Raw genomic sequence first — 16,174 nt, forward strand, 5'->3', positions numbered from 1 at the left:
TTCTGTACTGATGTCCTCCTCTTCCTTGAACATCAGTCTGGAACAGCACCTTCCCAAGCCACCTGTTGTGACCTACTTATTATGTTTGTTGGTTATTCCATGTGTCACCCCAGTAGAATGCAAATTCCAAGATTTTTATGGGCATTTTTCTTTCCTGGCCAGAACAGTGTCTGACCCTTGTAGTTGCCTAGGATATATTTGATAAGTAAATAATTGGAGAGTTACATGGGACTAGACAATAAAAGAAAATCAGTTTGCAAAAGGAGCTGGAGATTGTTTTCAACAGTCTCATTTGGCTGGAGATTGTTGATGTGGAAAAGATATTACTGTAAAACACCAAAACTACCCTGGAATTTTGTCTGGATATTGTTTGAAACCCTTGGTAAAAAGGCTGACAAGTAATTTGATGGTTAAGGAAACTGAGCAGTATTTATTTCTAAGCACAATTTAGTGACTAATCCTTTGTTGTTTTTATAAAGTACCAGGTGATGGAAGCTACTCCCTGTCTCATGAAAGCTTCACTGGAGAGAAACAGGGAGGAGTTGGGAGGACACGGGAACCAGGAAGCTGCAGGGTACGCAGACCTGATTAGTTCTCCCCCAGATCGGTGCCTCAACTGGGCCGGCACATGTCAGGGTCTGTCAGTGTTGGAAACAGGCTGACTAAATGTATGTTTCCTTTCCCTTGTTGAGAACAGTGTACAGCTAGGAACTGAAGTTACTTCTGCAACACATTCTATCTGGGATGCTCTAGTGTCCTACTGGATTGGTAAGTGAAAATCCACATTCTCCTGGAAGGATAAGCCACAACTTAGGTTGAGAGAAAAAGATCTCTTACCTCATTTTCTTGTTATAGAAGCCTTTTTTGGTAAGAGTGAGCTGTGAACAAAGGGGGTTGCTCATTTAAAAAAGTATATAAATCATGGTTTATGTAGATCATATGAAGTTCTATATGATGTATGTAGATCATTTTTAGTTCTATAAAACTCACATTGACACAAGGTAACATTAAAACATCGGCATAAGCCGGGCGTGGTGGCACACGCTTGTAATCCCCGCGCTTGGGAGGCAGAGACAGGAGGATCGCGCAGGTTCGAAGCCAGCCGTGCGTGCTGGCTTAGGAGACCCTGTTTCCAAATAAAAATGTAAAAATAGGTCTGGGAGTGTAGCCCTGAGGTAGAAGGGCTTCCAGGAACCCCAGTACCACCAAAGGAAAAAACAAACAAACAAACAAACAAACAAAAAAAAATCGGCATATAGATTAGACAGTAAGATGGAGGGAGAACCTTAAACCATGCAGTTGTATTGCACTGACTTTCTAATTGTTGAATCTGTGTTCAGTGTAATGAATGATGTTTTTCTAAAAGATATTTTCTAGTGTTGAATTTCTCCTTTTTCATTTTGGGTATTCTCAGCAGAGATAAAGATTAAAATTAATTTTATTCTTATTTATTGGATATGCTAAGTGATGGAGTTTACCCAAAGCTCAGGGAACCAATCTTGGAAAGATTGACAGGAAAAAATTGGAGCAAACAAGTTGTTGAGAAGAAGGCAATAGTTTTGCAGAATTGGCTGCTTCTTGGGAATATGAGTTTTAGAATTTTACATTAACACTTTTTAGTCAGTTACGTTACCCACTTGGAACACATAGATGGGTTTACACCAACCATATGCTTTTTCTAGGTTCATCATGTATGGCTTTCCTGAACTTTCAAGTTTGAAATCCCAGGTTCTTTCTGAGAGTACTACTGCCTTGCCTCAGGGGAGGTGGTGGAGAGATGAAGTAAAAGAAAGAAGTGAAAGAAAAGGAAAGAAACCAACAGACCTGGGCAACATGAGATATAAACAAAGTTAATAAATGTTTTTCTGTACTGTTGGAAATAAAAACTTATAACACATTTAACACTTCTTTTTTTGTGTGTATTACTTGGGATGGAACTCAGGGGCATTCTACCTCCAAGCTACACCTCCAGCCCTATTTTTTATTCTTTATTTTGAAACAGGATCTCACTGAGTTACAAATGAACCACTTGAACCATGATCCTCTGATCCTCCGGTCTCAGCCTCCCAAATGCTGGGATTGAAAGTGTGCGTCACCGTGCTCAGCTAACATTTTTTTTTTTAAATGAATATACCTACCTGGGCATAGTGGCACATTGTATAATTCCAGTATTTGGGAAGCTGAGATAGGAAGATCGCAGGTTTGAGGCCAGCCTCAGCAACTGAACAAGACTCTGTCTCAAAATAAAAAATAAAAAAGTACCAGGACTGTAGCTCAGTGGTAGAAAGTCCCTGGGTTCAGTCCTCAGCAACACACACACACACACACACACACACACACACACACACACACATTACCCCATTTTAAAGGTGATTGATTGTTATAGTTTCTGGTACATTGTACGAGAGAAAAAGTCTGTCTTAATACTTTATAGGCACACTTTGAATTTGGATCTTTAAAAGTCTTAGAAACGCCGGGCATGGTGATGCACGCTTTTAATCCCCATGCTTAGGAAGCTGAGACAGGAGGATCGCACAGGTTCGAAGCCACCCTCAGCTGATTTAAGAGACCCTGTTCCCAAATAAAATATAAAGTAGGTCTGAGAGTGTAGCCCAGAGGTAGAAGGCCCCTGGGTTCCATCCCCAGTAACACCACAAACAAACAAACAAACAAACAAACAAAAAAACTACTTTAGAAACAACTAATAAAATACCACAGGGGAACTCTCAGACCGTGATTCACTTCCCTGCCCTGCGACTCATCATTCCAAGGCACAAATGTTGGACATGAGTCGGAGATAGGAGGACTCTTGAATTTGAGGATTCATGAGTTGAGTCAGTCTTATGTGTCTTTATGTTTTGACATTAGTTGAGTCAAAGCTTCAAGGTGTTTTGAAACCGCATAAGTGTTTTGACACCACATTGATGAAGGTAAAGAATCAAAGAATTTTTAAAAGCCCGGACAGTAAGGGGTTGGCACCTAAAAGCATCTACATCTTGCATCCTGGAAAGCAAGGTTAAAGTCAAGGAACAACTCTGCATCTCAATTTCATGGTTCCTAAAATTTATGGAGAGCTTGGACTATACTAATCTCCAGCGTTTCTTCCATCTTTGAACATCCCTAAGTCATTAAAAAAAGTTTTTAAGCTCATAAAGATTCAACCACTTGCTCTCATATAACTATTCTCTTAACTGAAATAGCTATAGTGAATAAGATATGGCAGAACATAAACATCCTTGGGTTCCCCACTGGTCCAAAGTACCTTTAAAACAATCTTGCTAAACAAACAATCAACAACAACCTTGTTACTCGTATCTTTTTAAATTCACTAAGAAAGATCTAACATAGCCAGGCATGGTGGTGCATGCTTGTAATCCCAGCATTTGGCCTCAGCTACTTAGTGAGGCCCTCTGCAACTCAGTGAGACCCGGTTTCAAAATAAAGAATAAAAAATAGGGCAGGGGATGTAGCTTGGAGGTTGAATGCCCCTGGGTTCCATTCTCAGACCCGCAAAAAAAAAAAAAAAAAAAAAAAAAAAGACATAATATTACACTGTGAATTTAGAAGATTTTTATCAATGTATAAACAATAAAAATAAACAAGTTATAAAGTAATTTGCCACTTAAATTACTTTAAGGTGATAATATTTTGACATCTTAATTTCTGCCTACTTTATGGTAGCAAATCAGCATGTGAAAAAAATTTAGCTTTACAAGGTCATGGCATTCTAGTAGATTTCCTTAGAAAGGTATCCTACTTTCAGCCCCCCAATTTGATCACAAAAATTGAACATTTTTGTTAGCAGATAATTGAAAGTAATGAGTGAGATGAATGGAATTTCTTTTGGTTTTTCTGTCTTCAGAGACTAAGAGTGTTAGTGTATACTCAATTACAGAGTTGTCAAGTGCTACCCAGATAATGACTCCTTTGTTTTATTTTCCTCCAGGCAGTTTTATTTTATATATACATATTACTTTATATTGTTGATCTCATTAGAACCAGGAGTTCATCTCATTAGAACATTACCCATTTACTCAGTAGTGAGTCTGAAAGGCTGAAGGAAATGGGGATACTTGAAAAATTAGCAGCTGGTAAACAACACATATACTTGGGTACATCCATATAGTTCTCAGATTGGAAGAGTGGGTGACTATTTCTGAATATCGAAATATGAAATTTGGTGTTAAATCCCACATGAGTCTCTTGGATGAGAATATATTTTAACATTGCTGAATTGTGAGCAGAAACATATTGCTAAACCAAAATGTATGAGTATGATTGAAAAGTTATTAAGTTATATATTTTTGTTTTTAAATTTTTACCCCCAATTCTGTCAACAAAAATTGTAGCTAAGCTTATTAGATTAAAATGTTGTTAAACTCAGGCTAAATACGCATGTGACATTCCCCTCTGAGATGGCCAAGCTTACTGTAAGCATTCAAAATCGATAGAATTAGAAACTGAGTCATATCTTGAGTTGTGCAAGAGAAAATTATCACAAGTAAACTAAGGTTTCTGATTAAAAAAAATGACTTATGGATGGTCAAAGTTGGAAGAAACGCTGGAGATTAGTCCAGACTCCCCATAAATTTTCGGAACCATGAAATTGAGATGCAGAGTTGTTTCTTGACTTACTCAAGGCTCCACAACTCATTAGTGGCAGAACCAGGCTAGAATTTGATCCTGGACTTCAAGCCAGAGAAATTTTATTATATTATGCCATGCCAGCACCAAAATTCCAGGCAGGATTGCCTCTTCCAGTATTAGTTTTTAACATGACTCTTGTTTATTAGCTGCTAATGAATTTGCACAGAAGAGTGGAAGGAGCTCAGCATCACATGATTAAATGTTTACCAAAGTAGTACTGAGTGGGTGAAAGCTTTGGATCAATATTGACTTCTAGCCTTTTTTTTTAGGAATTGAAACACCATATCAGTTTTAAAAGTGTTTTTATTATAAATATTGTATGCATACACATATAAAATAATAATTATTTTTAAACCTAAAAATAGAATTGGCACCATCTATTGAGATAATTAGTGTTGGGAAAACAGTGATGTCATAGCAAGGTTGCCAGGTGCAGAGACTGATGCCTCTGCTGCCCTGTTGCTTATTACCTGTGCAATCACTGGGTTTTCCATTCTTTTGTAACTTCATTTAACATTTATACCATTTTCTCGGTTAAATCTTAAATTTAGAAAACACTGAGAAGTCAGTTGTTGGTTTCATCTCCTAGTTTAGGAACCTGTCAGATGTACCCAAGAAATCTAAGAAATCCTCTCCTGTGCAAGGTGGTTTGCTCCATGTCTTACCTACCCTAACATAGGAAAATACTTCTTTTATTAAATAAAAATCTGTTGATGTCATTTAAGGTACAGTTCTAGCTTTTTGTTTTTCTACAATATATTTTATAAATTCTTAAAATATTTGAATTCAACTATCATATCTCAAATGTGTCATGCACATGTATGTCTGTTTCACTTTGAACCTCACTATTATGTATAATTTCAATGCACTAATAAAAATGCTGTCTATTTATATTTAAAGTTTTTCAATGTTATAGAAAGAAGGTAATGTGATTTAATGGCTACTATGCAATAATAAAGGCTTTTGCCTAAGTGTTTACGCTTTGAACTCAAAATAAGTCTGTGTCACATATCCTCCCGGCATTGATGACCTTATCATAGTGGTTAAAACCATAAGCTCTGAAATTACTTAGACCTGGATTTTAATACAAGTTATTTAACTCCTCTAAAGCCTTGGTATCCTCATTTATGAATTATAATTCTAATTGTAATATAGTTAAAAAGTTGAAAAATATACCATACTTAAGACATAATGCATAGTAACTGTTCAATAAATTTTAGCTATTGGTATTGTTACTCTCTTTACCTTCTTGGCCCAAGTACATCAATCTCTCATTGATGCCAAATTATTCGTATTTTCTTTGTTTTGTACCTGGTTTCTATATGAAGATATATTTTTAAATTTTCTCCTAGTATATTTGTTCTCTCTTTTCCATTTTAAAATTAAAATATTCCTAAACATGCATTTTATGGTCTTCATGTCTTAAAAATTATTAAATAGGAATGGGTAAATGATACATTTTTGGAGTTGCCATTCAAGGTTGAAGCCAGTCTTTGATGACCATTTTGGGGTGACATTGGTTGCCTAACTATGAAGCAAACTATCCAGTCATCTTACTATTGCTTGGCACTCATTCCTTCATCTTAACAATAGAAAGTGTGCACCATGAGATTTGGCAAATGGTATTCTAAAACCAAGACATTTTGTGTACATATATTCTTTCTGCCACGTACATGGGCATCCCAAAATAAGAAGTGAGATGGATTGGTAAGATTCATTCTTAGTGATTTCACATTCATAGCTCATGGTCAGTATTTCCTTACCATATCTTACTTACAAATCATTTAGAATTTTGTTTGTAATCTGCATGAGATTCATCAGTGTATGTATGAATCTCCCCCTTTAGATTTTAGGATTGGAACACTTTCTAGTCACTAGGCACCTATTTCCTTCTCCCCAATTCTTAAAAGCTGTTCTTTGACCTTCGCTGAAAATTCTTTTGATACTTTGGAACAGAATTTGTATTAATTTAGGTTTTGAACTCACTTAAGGTGGGTGAGGATTCTCTTACTGTCTCTTTTCCTATTGTAGGTTTTAGTTTTCTCTTGATATTTCTACACCTGGTAGTCACTATCAGAGAGAGTATAGAAGGGAAGCAGAACCTTGAATAGTTATTTGTTAAGGTTATATTATCTGAGAGGCTCCATAGTTATTTCTTGGCTGATATTTTCCTGGCTACATGGATTAAAGGAAAAGTGCTTTTCTTGTTGTCTTTAGTGTTTACCTCCTGCCTCCATTATTTTGAGCCTTATGTTCTCTTATGACTCAAAGCAGTTTTTCCTGCCCTTTATTGTATGCCAATGTCCACCTCCATGCATCCTTCCCAACCCATCAGGGAACCCCTGGAAACATAAGAAACTTGAAATCTTCTGACTCTAGATCCTCGGCTCCTTTCCCTTTCTGAGAACTGTCCGCTCCTAAATCACTTCTGTACACAAACTGTTTTTTTTAGTTAAAGCCCAGAAGCTTACTTAGGATCAACTGTAAGAGATTATTTAACCCTATTATATATTTTTTCTGGCAGTATATCTTTCTTCCTCAGTAGGATCATTATAATGCTGCAATTATTCTATGTTTAGAGTTCACATTTCTCTTGTGAACATACTCTGTTGGGTGCTATCATTTTCTATTCTTTTAAGTCAAAGGACATTTTATTTACTGACAAATTAAAAGCCAACTATCATTTTATTTTATTTTATTTTATTTTTTTATAACAATTTTTTTATTGAACATATAGTATACATTTACACTATATTTGGTGCCCTCCCCCCCTGCCCCCATTTTCCCTTCCCCCCTCCCACCAATGGTTGTCCAGGTTAACCATGTCTTATTCATAATTTTACACATGTTCAAGTGTAGACCCTTATTAATCAAGACCGGCCTTCCTCCTCTCCTATCTTACCATCCAGACTTAGCTAGTATTTCCCCTTCAATATCTGGAGTCCCTCTGGTATTCTTTGTGTTTCCTAGTTTGGGCATATTAGAGGAAACATATGTATCTTCTTCTTCTGTGCTTGGCTGATCTCACTTAACATAATGTTCTCCAGGGCTTTCCATCTTCTTTCAAATGATATAATTTTGTTCTTCTTTATGGCTGAATAGAATTCCATTGTGTGTATTTCCCATAGTTTTGCTATCCATTCATCTGTTGATGGTGATCTGGGTTGGTTCCATATTTTGGCTATTACAAATTGTGCTGCTATGAACATAGGTATGCATATGTTGCTGTAGTTCTCTGAATTCAACTCCTTTGGAAAGATACCCAGGAGTGGTATAGCTGGATCATATGGTGGATCTATTCCCACCTTTCTTAGGAATCTCCACACAGATCTCCATAGTGGTTGAACTAGTTTGCATTCCCACCAACAGTGTAAAAGAGTTCCTCTTTCCCCACATCCTCGCCAGCATTTGTTGTTATTTGATTTCTTTATGCTTGCTACTCTGACTGGGGTTAGATGGAATCTCAGTGTAGTTTTGATTTGCATCTCCCTGATGGCCAGTGCTGAAGAACATCTTTTCATGTATCTATTAGCCCTTTGTATCTCTTCTTTTGTGAAGTGTCTATTTAGTTCATTTGCCCATTTCTTGATTGGGTTGTTTGTTTTGCTAGTGTAGAGTCTTTTGAGCTCTTTGTATACTCTGGATATTAGCCCCCTATCAGAATGGTGGCTGGTAAAGATCCTTTCCCATTCTGTAGGCTTCCTCTTTAGGTTATTGATAGTTTCCTTTGATGAGAAGAAACTTTTTAGTTTGATGTTATCCCACTTGTTTATTCTTGCTTTAATTTCCTGAGCTTTGGAGGTTTTGTTGAGAAAGTTACTGCCTGTGCCAATATGTTGTAGTGTTGAACCTATGCTTTCCTCTACTAGCTTCACAGTCTCAGGTCTAATTTCTAAGTCTTTGATCCATCTTGAGTTGATTCCTGTGTTTGGTGAGATATAGGGGTTTAGATTCATCTTTTTACAAATGGTTAGCCAGTTCTCCCAGCACCACTTGTTGAAAAGGCTGTCTTTTCTCCAGCGTATGTGTTTGGCCCCTTTGTCAAAGATTAATTGACTAAAGATGTGTGGGTTTGTTTCTGTATCTTCTATTCTAATCCACTGGTCAGTATATCTGTTTTTGTGCCAGTACCATGCTGTTTTTACTACTATTGCTCTATAGTATAGTTTGAAGTCTGGGATTGTAATGCCTCCTGCGTGTTTCTTGTTATTGAGAATTGCTTTGGCTATTCTAGGTCTTTTCTTTCTCCATATGAAATTCATGATTGATTTTTCTAGGTCTCTGAAGAATGTCACTGGTATTTTAATGGGAATTGCATTGAACCTATAGATCAGTTTTGGCAGAATGGCCATTTTGATGATATTTATTCTGCCTATCCATGAGCACGGGAGATCTTTCCATCTTCCAAGTTCTTCTTCAATTTCTTTCTTTAATGTTTTATAGTTTTTGTTGTAGAGGTCTTTTACATCTTGGGTTAGGTTTATTCCTAGGTATTTTATTGGTTTTGAGGTTATAGTGAATGGAATTGTTGTTTTTATTTCTTTCATTGTGGATTCGTTGTTGGCATAAAGAAAAGCCACTGATTTCTTTAGGTTGATTTTGTAACCTGCGACTTTGCTGAATTTGTCAATCAGGTCCAGAAGTCTTTTGGTTGAGTTCTTTGGGTCTTCCAGATAAAGGATCATGTCATCTGCGAATAAGGATAATTTTAATTCCTCTCTTCCTATGTGAATTCCTTTGATTTCCTTCTCTTGTCTGATTGCTGCAGCAAGAGTCTCAAGGACTATATTGAAAAGGAGTGGTGAAAGTGGGCATCCTTGTCTTGTTCCTGACTGTAGCGGAAATTCTTGCAGTTTTTCCCCATTCAATATAATGTTGGCTTTGGGTTTGCAGTATATTGCCTTAATGATGTTGAAGTACTTTCCTTCTATCCCAATTTTTTGCAGTGTTTTTAACATAAATGGGTGTTGGATTTTGTCGAATGCTTTTTCAGCATCTATTGCTATGATGATGTGGTTTTTGTTCTTGGTTCTATTTATGTGGTGAATAACATGTATTGATTTGCGTATGTTGAACCAGCCTTGTTTTTCTGGGATGAAACCGACTTGGTCATGATGTATTATTTTCTTGATATAGTTTTGAATGCGTATAGCTAGTATTTTGTTTAGAATTTTTGCATCTATGTTCATTAAGGATATTGGTCTGTAGTTTTCCTTTCTTGAGGTATCTTTATTTGGTTTGGGGATTAATGTGATACTGGCCTCATAGAAGGAATTTGGAAGAGTTCCATCTCTTTCAATTTCCCGGAACATGTTATGCAGTATTGGTATTAGTTGTTCACTGAAGGTTTTGTAGAATTCAGCTGGGAACCCATCTGGGCCTGGGCTTTTCTTTGGTGGAAGAATTTTTATTGCCATTTCTATTTCTTTGGTTGTTATTGGTTGGTTTAGGCTTGCTATGTCCTCTTGGCTAAGTGTAGGAAGGTTAACTGTGCTTAGAAATCTATCAATTTCTTCCAGGTTTTCAAGTCTATTGGAGTATAAATTTTTAAAGTAGTTTCTGATAATATTTTGAATTTCTTCACTATCTGTGGTGATATCTCCTTTTTCATTTCTAATTTTGATAATTTGAGTTGATTCTCTTTTTCTTTTGGTTAGGTTGGCCAGGGGTTTATCAATTCTATTAATCTTTTCAAAGAACCAACTTTTTGTTTTATTGATTCTCTGAATTGTTTTTTTGTTCTCTATTTCATTTATTTCTGCTCTAATTTTGATGATTTCTTGCCTTCTGCTGGCTTTGGGAATAGACTGTTGCAGAATTTCTAGATCCTTGAGTTATGTCATTAGGTTCTTTACTTGGTGGTTCTCCGTCCTTTTTATGTGGGCACTCAATACAATAAACTTTCCTCTTAGTACTGCCTTCATGGTGTCCCATAGGTTTTGGTAGGTTGTGTCTCTGTTTTCGTTTGTTTCCATAAATTTCTTTATTTCTTCCCTAATTTCTGCTCTTACCCATTTGTCATTCAATAGTGTATCATTCATTCTCCATGAATTTGAATACTTTCTTTCGAGTTTCCTGTTGTTGATTTCTACTTTTATTCCGTTGTGGTCTGAAAAGATGCAAGGAATTATATTACATTTTTTGAATTTGCTGGTATTTTCTTTGTGTCCCAGGATGTGATCAATTTTGGAGAAGGTTCCATGGGCTGCTGAGAAGAAAGTGTATTCTGTAGTTCCTGGTTGAAATACTCTGAAAATGTCTATTAGGTCCATTTGGTTTATGGTTTCCTTTAGTTCTAAAACGTCTTTACTCATCTTTTGCCTTGAAGATCGATCCAGTGGTGTGAGAGGCGTATTAAAGTCTCCCAGAATTATTGTATTTGGGTCTACTTGGGATCTTATGTCCAGAAGGGTTTGTTTTACAAATGTAGTTGCACCCATATTTGGGGCATAAATATTTACTATCATTATATCTTCTTGGTATAGTGTTCCTTTTAGTAAAAGGAGGTGCCCTGATTTGTCTCTTTTGATGTGTTTTAGTTTAAAGTCTGTTTTGTTGGATATTAGGGTTGCTACCCCTGCTCTTTTTTGGTCACTGGTGGCATGGTATATCTTTTTCCATCCTTTCACCTTCAGCCTGTGAATGTCTTTGGCTGTGAGGTGTGTTTCTTGCAGACAGCATATATTTGGATTATGTTTCCTAATCCACATTGCCAATCTATGTCTTTTGATTGGTGAGTTAAGTCCTTTGACATTAAGAGATATTATTGAAATATGATTTTTGTTTTCTGCCATTTTGTGTTCTGTCTACTCTTGGGTGGTGTGATCTTTCTTCTTTACTTAAGTGGCCCACTTATTAACTTCCTCTCTTCTCTGATTCTGAAGTCTGCTTCTTTTTTCTTCCTTATGGTTTATTTCTTTAAGAATTTTCTCTAGTGTTGGCTTTGAATTCATGAATTTTTTGAGATTCTGTTTATCGTGAAAGATTTTGGATTCACCATTGATCTTGAATAGTAGTTTTGCTGGATAGATTAGTTTGGGCTGGAAGTTATTTTCTTACAGGGTCTGAATCACGTCATACCAGTCTCTCCTAGCATTCCTAACCTGGGTTGTATAGTCTGGGGTGATTCTTATTGTTTTGCCTATATATGTCACCCGTCCTTTTATTCTCGCTGCTTTTAAGATTCCTTCCTTAGCCTCTATATTGGTCATTTTGGTTATTATGTGGCGTGGAGTGGTCTTTCTTTGGTTTTGTCTCAGTGGAGTTCTGTATGCCTCCTGGACTTGAAGATCGAAGTCTCTTTCCATATTTGGAAAATTCTCTGAGATTATTTCCTTGAAGATATTACAGATGCCCTTGGTCTGTACCTCTATCCCTTCCTCAATGCCTATTATCCGTAGATTAGGGCGCTTCATATTATCCCATAATTGCTGGATGTTTAGGTTTTGTTGCTGTAAAGATTTCTGTATATCGCTGACTGTGTTTTCGGTTTGGGATGTACTGTCTTCTAATATTGATATTCTGTTTTCCATTTCATCTAATCTTCCAGAGTTTCTTTCAATTGCTGTTTTCATTTCACTTATTGCCTCTTTCATTTCATTCCAGACCTCTTTCTGATTCTTTTTTAGTGTTTCTAATTCACGTTTAACCTTCTCTATACTTGTTTTGAATCCTTTCATCATATTGAACAACAAGATTCTGAACTCCCCTTCTTGCATTTCTAGTAGGTCAGTATTCGTGATTTCTGCTGTCTCTTCATAATTCCTGGTTCTCATATTTGTAGCGTTCTCTGTCCTGTTTTTCTGGTTTCTACCCATCGTTCGTGAGTATTATGCTTAGTCAAATCTTAATATTAGGAGTTGGGGTATCGGCTAGTTAGCAGAGCCTTTCCAGTGTTGAGGGTGGGTGATGTGGGAGGAGCTGGGGTTATTAGTAAAGGAGTCGGATTAGGTAGAGGATATGTTTAGGTTGAGAAAGACTTTGAGTATCGTAAGGTGAAATCTTTCTAGGAATGAGAGAGAGTTAACTACTAGGACTCTTGTCGTTCGTGGAGTAATTATGAATGTAAGAAATACTTAGAGTATTAGACCAGGAGGTATATTATGTGGAAAAGTTTTGGGGGAGAAAAGTATGTAGGGTTAGTGTGGGAAGGTTTGTAAATAGGGGTGATGGAAGGAGCAGACAGACACAAAAAAAGAATAGGAAAAACAAATCCACACAAGATACCAAGACTATTATGTAATCCAAGAAAAAGGGAGGAAGACCAATCAAAGGAGGAGAATGAAAATAAAGGAAGGAAAGAGGAAGAAAGAGGACAAAAGAACAAGAATAAAATAAGAGGAGCTAGCAGCTGTGTGAAATAAAAAAATAAGGCAAACTATCCAATATATATATATAAAAAAACAACATGTGAAAGTAAGAGAAGTGTGGGTTGAAAGAAAAAAAAATAACACAGCAATAACCATACCAAAACAAAAGCACTGTAAAAGCAATATTAAACAAAACATCCATGTTAAAAGTAAAATAAACAGTCTTCCTTATTTACACATATGGGGTCAGGCCTATATAATATGTGCGTATCTGATTGCTTTGGTAACTTTCAGAATACCATCCAATGTCTCTTAGTTTTCTTTGTACTCTATTTTTATCTTCTTAGGTCACTCTGGGTGTTTGGACACCTCTCCTTTAGCTGCTTTAGGTTTATGTGTCCGGATGTCTGGTTTCACTTTTATTTGATTCTGTACAATTCACAGGTTCTGCAAAATTCTAACCTGTGGTCAGTACCTCTGCACTCACCACCCTAGACTCCAGCCTGTGCTTCCCTACGACATGGGTGGAGCATGACCAAGGTATAATTAGAACCTCCCCCTGAGGTCCTGTGCAGATATTGTGGCCCGATGGATTTTCCTGTGTCTCTGGAAATTCCAGCTGGGTTAGCCGGTGTGGTCCCAAGATGTACCCTGGGCAAATGGGTGCTGGTTCCTGGGTGCCCACGCTTGCTGCCAGAGCTCTGCCTATTCCAAGGGTGCAGGCTGGGTGTGCTGCTTTTACTGGACCCAGGAGTGAGTGGATGCAGCTGTCTGTTGCTGCTGGTATGCTCTTCCAAGGTGTATTGAGCTGAGTTCTCGCTTAGAACTAAGCCTCTGGCTAGCAGGAGGGTGGGAACACCCAGCGGTGGGCCAGGAGTGCAGGATAGGTGCTCAAGGATCCAGTGCGTGGTGCCCAGTAATGGTCTCTGCCTCCCGCGGGACGTAGAAACTGGGGGTGCCCCAAGGAGATTTCCGGTTTACACAGGGCTTTCGCAGCCTTGATGGCAGTCTCTGGCAAGGTGGCGGGGGGGCTAGACACCCAGGTAGGCTCCAATTTAGTGGAGAGAGTGGGACAGGCAATGACTGCTAGCAGGGAACCGGGGCACCGACAAGGTGCGCAGAGGGGAGTGCTCGGGTCTGAGGCTTGGGCGTGCTGGGGGTTGGAGTGCAGCGCACACTAGGGTCCCCACTTCCCTGGGCGCCCACAGGTACCTGTCTTCCTTGGTTCAGGATTCGTGGGAGTCTCTATGCTGTTGTGATCCCGTCACTGGTGAGCACACAGAATTCTGACGTGGGAGCTGCTCGCTGTTTTCAGTCCCGGATTATCTTGCTGCGGGACTATCGGGGCTATCGGGCAGGCAGCTCCGCGGGCCCGCGAAAGCAGCCCTCGGCCATCGATTAGCGTTTGCAGCTGGTCCGGTGTCGGGTCTATGTTCTTCTTCTTCTTCAAGTTCAGAGTTCCCCCGAGGTACCAGGATTTGTTTTGGTTCCTGGTATGTATTTATTTTGTTGATTAAGACACAGATTTCTAAGTATCTGAAGTTTTATTTGCTTCAGCTACTGAGGAGTACTCTGTCCCTCAGTTGCCATTTTGAAAAAAAAAAAAAAACTATCATTTTATTTCACTTTTGCAAATCCTCTTTTCTGAAGACCTGTTACAACTTTCACTTATTGTAAACCATCAAAGACATTTTATCCCAAGGTTTTTTTGTTTCTGCATTTTAGCACTTCATTTTTTCTTGTTTGTCAAACTGTAATCCAGGATAGAATTTTTCTAAATTTGCTCATTTACCTTCTAAGGAAAAGCTGTTAGCAACTAAAGCCAAGAACAAAACATTTTTCTGCTATGTACTGAATCAACTATATTCCTCTAGATTTATGTCCACCTGGAAACTGTGACTATGACCATATCTAGAAATACAGTCTTTGCAGATGTTATCAAATTAAGATGAGCTCATACTGAATTAGTATGGGGCAAAAAGACCAACATCCTCATAATAAGAAGGAAAGTTAGGGGAAACCCACGCACGCGCGCGCGCGCGCACACACACACACACACAATGTGAAGATAGAGGCAGAGATTGGAGTGATGAATGTGTAAATCAAGAAAGGCCAAGGATTGCTAGCCACCACTGGAAGCCAGGAAGAGATAAGAAAAAATTCTTCCCTAGAGATTGCAGAGGGGGCATGGCACTGCAGCACCCTAATTTCAGACTTCAGACTGCGATAATACATTTCTGCTATTTTAAGCAACACAATTTGCGGAACTTTGTTATGGCAGCCCTAGGAAATGAATACATGCTGTTAATAACCTAAGACTGCTGTCAGATTCTAGATGGCCAATTCCAAAGCAGTTTTGCTACATATATTAGATAGTGGCATGGGGAGGTGGCAAGAATATAGGCTTTAGAGTTAGCAAACCTGTGCTCAACCCAATACTTGTGATTTGAGGCCTGGCCAGTTAATCACTCACAACTCCCATAAAATGGTGATGAACATTCATCTAACAAGGTTACCGGGAGGATGAAGTAAATGTGGGGAATCAGATTTTAAGTTATAGAACTCCAAAGAATGCTATTCAGCTTTATTTTACCTAATTTTCTCCACCTGGCCACCTCCACACTCCCTTAAAAACGCTATTTTCATTTTTTTTCTCAGTTTATCCTTCCTTTAATGCTTTCACTTTCCAATTTTGAATCTCCACAGGCACGTATAAATTCTTGATATCCAGTTTTCCTATCATATCCTTTCAATGAAATGTTTTACCTTTGAACAAAGGATACATGTTCTGTTTGCATTCCAGGTGTCCATCTCATCAAAAAGTCTCAGCGATTCTAAGGCAGTATTTACCTTTAACTCATCTAACAATCTTAAGAGCATGCTCTTTCTGTGCACGGACATACACACATTTAAGTTCTAGGGTGTTTTTTGTTTTTGACCTATTTGTATGACTTCTAAGACTTATAAGATTCTCTGCCATGAAATCCTTGCAATCTTTTATTGTGTCTAGTTTTAAGTAGTTTATGTCTGATTTATTTTTTTCTGAATTTAATCTCCTTTTCCACCTTTACTGGGTAGCTCTTCTTTTCTTTTCCAGTGGTTTTGAACACAGCTTTCTACAAGTTATCTTTTAGTTGATTTTCCATTATTAAATTCAAGCAATTTTGTTGTCAGAAAGACATACTCTATGTTAAACACTCTCTGTTAAAATGTCATTC

Source organism: Muscardinus avellanarius (assembly GCF_963383645.1).
Source record: "Muscardinus avellanarius genome assembly, chromosome: 9".
In the NCBI taxonomy this organism is placed as follows: Eukaryota; Metazoa; Chordata; class Mammalia; order Rodentia; family Gliridae; genus Muscardinus; species Muscardinus avellanarius.